The sequence below is a fragment of the Peromyscus maniculatus genome, chromosome 1, assembly GCF_049852395.1.
Source record: "Peromyscus maniculatus bairdii isolate BWxNUB_F1_BW_parent chromosome 1, HU_Pman_BW_mat_3.1, whole genome shotgun sequence".
In the NCBI taxonomy this organism is placed as follows: Eukaryota; Metazoa; Chordata; class Mammalia; order Rodentia; family Cricetidae; genus Peromyscus; species Peromyscus maniculatus.
The window spans coordinates 191455608-191461689 of NC_134852.1; positions in this window are offsets into that span (position 1 = coordinate 191455608).

Genomic DNA, 6082 nt, shown 5'->3' on the forward strand with positions numbered 1-6082 from the left:
GGTGTTTATGTTTCAGCTTTTATCTCAGTATTGCTAGAATTGAAGTTTTCTTTAAAATGGAGTTTGTATTGCTCTCTCAGTGTCTATTTTTTCCCCTAATACCACGCTGTTTTTATTACTATTAGCTCTGTAGTATAGCTTGAATTTAGGGGTAGTGATAATTTCCAAAAGTTCTCTTATTGCATAGGCTTGTTTTAGCTATCTCCAGTTTTTTTTCCATGTGAAGTTGAGGATTGGCCTTTCAAGGTCTATAAAGAATTGTGTTGCATTTTTTTTTCTTTGAGACAGGGTTTCTCTTGTAGCTTTGGAGCTTGTCCTGGAACTTGCTTTGTAGACCAGACTGGCCTCGAACTCACAGAGATTCACCTTCCTCTGCCTCCTGAGTGCTGGAATTAAAGGCGTGTGCTACCACTGCCTGGCTGTGTTGGGATTTTGATGGGGATTTCAATGAACCTGTAGATTGCTTTTGGTAGGATGGCCAGTTTTATTATATTGATCCTACTGAGCATGGGGAATCTTTCCATCTTCTGATATCTTCTTTAATTTCTTTCTTCAAAGACTTGAAGTTTTTGTCATACAAGTCTTTCACTTGCTTGGTTAGAGTTACCCCAAAATATTTTATATTATCTATGGCTATTGTGAAGGGTGTTGCTTTCCTGATTTCTTTCACAGCCCATTTGTCATTTGTATGTAGGAGGGCTACTGAGTTTTTTGAGTTAATCTTGTGTCTTGCTATTTTGTTGAAGGTATTTATGAGCTGTAGAGTTCTGTGGTAGAATTTTTGGGGTCTCATGCATATTATCATATCATCTGCAAATAATGATACTTTGACTGTATCTTTTCAAATTTGAATTCTGTTAATCTTCAATTCTCTTATTGCTGTAGCAGTAATAGAATAGAATAGATAATAGTAATAGTAATAGTAATAGTAATAGTAATAGTAATAGTAATAGTAATAGTAATAGTAATAGAATAGATATGGCAAATAGATATGGCAAAAGTAGACAGCTTTGTCTTGTCCCTGATTTTAGTGGAATTGCTTTGAGTTTCACTTGATTTAATTTGGTGTTGGCTATAGGCTTTCTACAAATTGATTTTATTATGTTGAGATATGTTCCTTGTATCCCTACTCTCTCCAAAACTTTTTTTGTTATTTCTTTTTTTTTATTATTTTATTTTATTTTACAATACTATTCAGTTCTACATAACAGCCACAGATTCCCTTGTTCTCCCCCTTCCTGTCTCCCTCCCCTTCCCCCCAGTGCACCCCCCATTCCCATCTCCTCCAGAGCAAGGCCTCCCCCAAGGATTGAGATTGACCTGATAGACTCAGTCCAGGCAGGTCCAGTCCCCTCCTCCCAGATTGAGCCAAGCGTCCCTGCATAAGCTCCAGGTTTCAAACAGCTAACTCATGCAATGAGCCCAGGACCTGGTACCACTGCCTAGATGCCTCCCAAACAGATCAAGCTAATCAACTATCTCACCTATTCAGAAATGCTCAGTCATACCTGTAGCTAGAGTTTTCCTGCCTTGTCCACAGTCAGGACAAATCTTTGTCACCCGCCAGTCCCACAGCCACTCAGACCCAACCAAGTAAACACAGAGACTTATATTGCTTATAAACTGTATGGCCGTGGCAGGCTTCTTGTTAACTGTTTTTATATTTTAAATTAATCCATTTCTATAAATCTATACCTTGCCACGTGGCTTGTGGCTTACTGGAGTCTTCACATGCTGCTTGTCATGGCAGCGGCTGGCAGTGTCTCTCTGCCTCAGCCTTCTGCTTCCCAGAATTCTTCTCTCTCCTTGTCCCACCTACTTTCTGTCTGGCCACTGGCCAATCAGTGTTTTATTTATTGACCAATCAGAGCAATTTGACATACAGACCATTGTGGTGGTATTGTGTTCCCCAAAATATTGTGTGCTCTAATAAATTTATCTGGGGTCAGAGAACAGACAGCCACTAGATACAAAGGCTAGAAAATGGTGGCACTCACACCTTTAATCCTAGCATTCCAGAGATAGAAATCCCTCTGGATCTCTGTGAGTTCAAGGCCACATTGGAAATATCCAAGCATGGTGACACATACCTTTAATCCCAGAAAGCCAGCCTTTAATCCCAGGGAGTGGTGGTAGAAAGCAGAAAGATATATAAGGCGTGAGGACCAGAAACTAGAAGCATTTGGCTGGTTAAGCATTTGGCTGGTTAAGCATGTGGCTGGTTAAGCTTCAGGCTTTCGAGCAGCACAGTTCAGCTGAGATTCATTCTGGATGAGGACACAGAAGCTTCCAGTCTGAGGAAACAGGACCAGCTGAGGAATTGGCAAGGTGAGATAGCTATGGCTTGTTCTGTCTCTCTGACCTTCCAGTATTCACCCCAATAACCGGCCTCGGGTTTGATTTTATTAATAAGAACTTTTAAGATTCCTGCTACATCTGGCGCCCAACGTGGGGCATGAACCCACGACCCTGAGATTAAGAGTCTCCTCTCCTCTCTTTTTGTCTAAAATTAAAGAAAGCTTATAACTAATACAAGAAAAACTATCTTCAATAAGTATATGCAATATACAGTCAAGATTACATTAACAATGTCTAGTCCATTAACATTTGACAGATCCAGACAAAAACTCCATTATATATATTAACAATGTCCAGTCCAGTAACATCTGATAAACTCAGACCAAAAAATTTTCATTACTTATCTTATTTAAAACAAGTAGTTCCTTTTTAAAAGTAGATTCCATAATCTCCCTTTTTATCTTATTATATCCATATTCTCTTTTTTCTTTTCATAATAGATTCATTAGTCTACCTTTTGTCATTTTTATATTTTCCCCTTTTTCTTCAGTGTAGATTCAGTGATCTACCTATTTATCCTATTATTTCTTTTTCTTTTTTCTCAGAGTAGATTCGATGATCTATCTCATATCTATATTCTCTTTTTCTTTTTGCTTTCTAGGGGTGAAGATATCTTTAGTGAATCTTGAAAAGAAAATTTTGGGGTTAATCATCAAGTCCTGTATCGTTTGTCCAGTCTCTGCATAATAGGAAAGTTCAGGGCTTGTTTCAAGTCCTTGTTCGAGTACTCTGTCAGGCTGGATCATCTCAGCTAGTCCTCTCGAAATTGTCCTGACCAGTTTGTAGTCCAAAGTCGATTTTTCCATGGTGTTAATCGGCTTAATGGCTTTAAGTCCATGTGGAATCATCATTGTAGGATCCTGTCATCTTTTTGAAGATTTCAAAGTCACTGTTAGGCATGGTCATGGTTTCCTGCAGACTTTTTTTTTTGCCTGCTCTGTGGTTTGGAGCAATCATAGTCTGATAAATGTCTGTCTCTCGGAACCATGAACATTCTTTCCTAGAACAGAAAATCTTCACAACAATTTCTCCCCATCATTTGTCTTGCCAAACTTTTCCAAACTGACCTTTGCCAATGCTTTCTTGTAACACGATGGTCCTGGCAATTCTCTGAACCAGCAGCAGTAAACCTTTCATTCCAGGAAGCAGCATCACCGCAGTCACCAACATGATGAGAAGGAGCTGGCAACGTGGAGCAGTAGCCACTGCTTCCATGGTCCCATCACTGTTTGTGGCTCAGTCTGGGCCAAAGCTTCTCCCAAGTCTCCTAGGCTGGCGTCAAACTCGGGATCCTACTGCCTCTGTCTTCTTCAGCAAATCCTACCGGTGTGCGCCACCACAACCGCCTGAGTGTAGCTTGGGCCTGAGCTGGGGCTCACAAGGCCACAGGCAAACAGCTTTTTCATGAATTCGTAACACGAACGTTGGGCGCCAGATGTAGCAGGAATCTTCAAAGTTCTTATTAATAAAATCAAACCTGAGGCGAGTTATTGGGGTCCATGCTGGTAGATCAGAGAGACAGAACAAGCCACAGCTATCTCACCTTGCCGGATCCTCAGCTGGTCTTGTCTCCTCAGACTGGAGGCCTCTGAGTCCTCATCCCAATGGCTCTCAGCTGAACTACAACTCAAAAGCCTGAAGCTTAACCAGGCCAAATGCTTAACCAGCCAAATGCTTCTAGTTTCTGGTCCTCATGCCTTATATATCTTTCTGCTTTCTACCACCACTCCCTGGGATTAAAGGCTGGCTTTCTGGGATTAAAGGTATGTGTCACCATGCTTGGCTATTTCCAATGTGGCCTTGAACTCACAGAGATCCAGAGGGGTTTCTATCTCTGGAATGCTAGGATTAAAGGTGTGAGTGCCACCATTTTCTAGCCTTTGTATCTAGTGGCTGTCTGTTCTCTGACCCCAGATAAATTTATTAGAGCACACAATATTTTGGGGAACACAATACCACCACAGACCATCCCACAGCACATACCACAAGAGCACTTGCTCAGCTATGTTTATATCAGCATTGTTTGTAATAGCCAAAGCCTGGAAACAACCTAGATGCCCTTCAACGGAAGAATGGATAAATAAATTGTGCCACATATACACAATGGAATACTACTCAGCAGAGAAAAACAATGACATCATGAGGTTTGCAGGCAAATGGATGGATCTAGAAAAATTCATCCTGAGTGAGGTAACCCAGACCCAGAAAGACAAATATGGTATGTACTCACTCATAGGGGGATACTAGATGTGGAACAAGGATGACTGGACTGCTACTCACATCACCAGTGAGGCTACCTGGAAAACAGGACCCCAAGAAAGACACGAGGATCACCCAATGATGGAGAAATGGCTGAGATCTACATGAACAACCTGGACATGAGTGGGAGCAATGAAGGGCAAGGGTCGAGGGAAAGAGAGCGGGAGATCCCAGCTGGATCAAGAACAGAGAGGGAGAACAAGGAATAGGAGACTATGGTAAATGAAGACCACATGAGAAAAGGAAGAAACAAAGTGCTAAAGAGGCCCACAGAAATCCACAAAGATAACTCCACAAAAGACTGCTAACAATGGCCGAGAGACAGCCGGGACTGACCTACTCTGGTGATGGGATGGCCAAACACCCTAATAGTTGTGCCAGAAACCCCATCCAAGGACTGAGGAATCTGGATGCAGACATCCACGGCTAGGCCCTGGGTGGAGCGCCGGGAGTCTAATTAGCAAGAAAGAGGAGGGTTTATATGAGCGAGAATTGTTGAAACCAAGGTTGGATAAAGCACAGGGACAAATAACCAAACGAATGGAAACACATGAACTATGAACCAAAAGCTGAAGGGTCTCCAAAACTTTTATCATGAAATTTTGTTGAATTTTGTCAAAGGCCTTTTGGCATCTAATGAGATGATCATATTTTTTTCTTTCAGTCTGTTAATATGTTGGATTATTTACATTGATTAATTTTTATATGTTGTACCATCCCTACATCTCTGAGATGAAGCCTAGTTGCTCATGGTAGATGATTTTTTTGATATGTTTTTGTATTTGTTTTGCAAGTATTTCATTGAGTGTTTTTGCATCTATATTCATAAGGGAAATTGGTCTCTTTCTTCATTGATTCTTTTTGTGGTTTGGGTATCAGGGTGACTGTGACCTCATAAAATGAATTTTGCAATGTTCTTTCTATTTCTATTTTGCGGAATAACTGGAGGAGTATCGGCATTAGCTCTTTTTTGAAAGTCTGGTAAAATTCTGTGCTAAAACCATCTGGCTTTGTCTGGGCTTTTTTTGGTTGGGAGACTTAATGATTACTTCCATTTCACTGGGGATTATAAAGTTCATTTAAATTGTTTATCTCATATTGATTTAACTTTGGTGAGTGGTATCTATTGAGAAAATTATCCATTTCTTTTAGATTTTCTAATTTGGTGGAGTACAGATTTTATGACTATGTCCTTATGATTCTCTGGATTTCCTCCATGTCTGCTGTTATGTGTAGCCAGAAGGTTTCTCTGGTCCTGCCCAGGTCCTGCGGTTGGGACAAATCTTTCCCACGCACATCCCACAGCTGCTTGGTCCCAAATAAACACACAGAGGCTTATATTATTTTCAGACTATATGGCCATGGCCTGTGGCTCAAGCTTCTTGCTCTTATATCTTAAATTAACCCATTTCTATATACTATACTTTGCTACATGGATTGTGGCTTACCGGTACTTTTACATCTT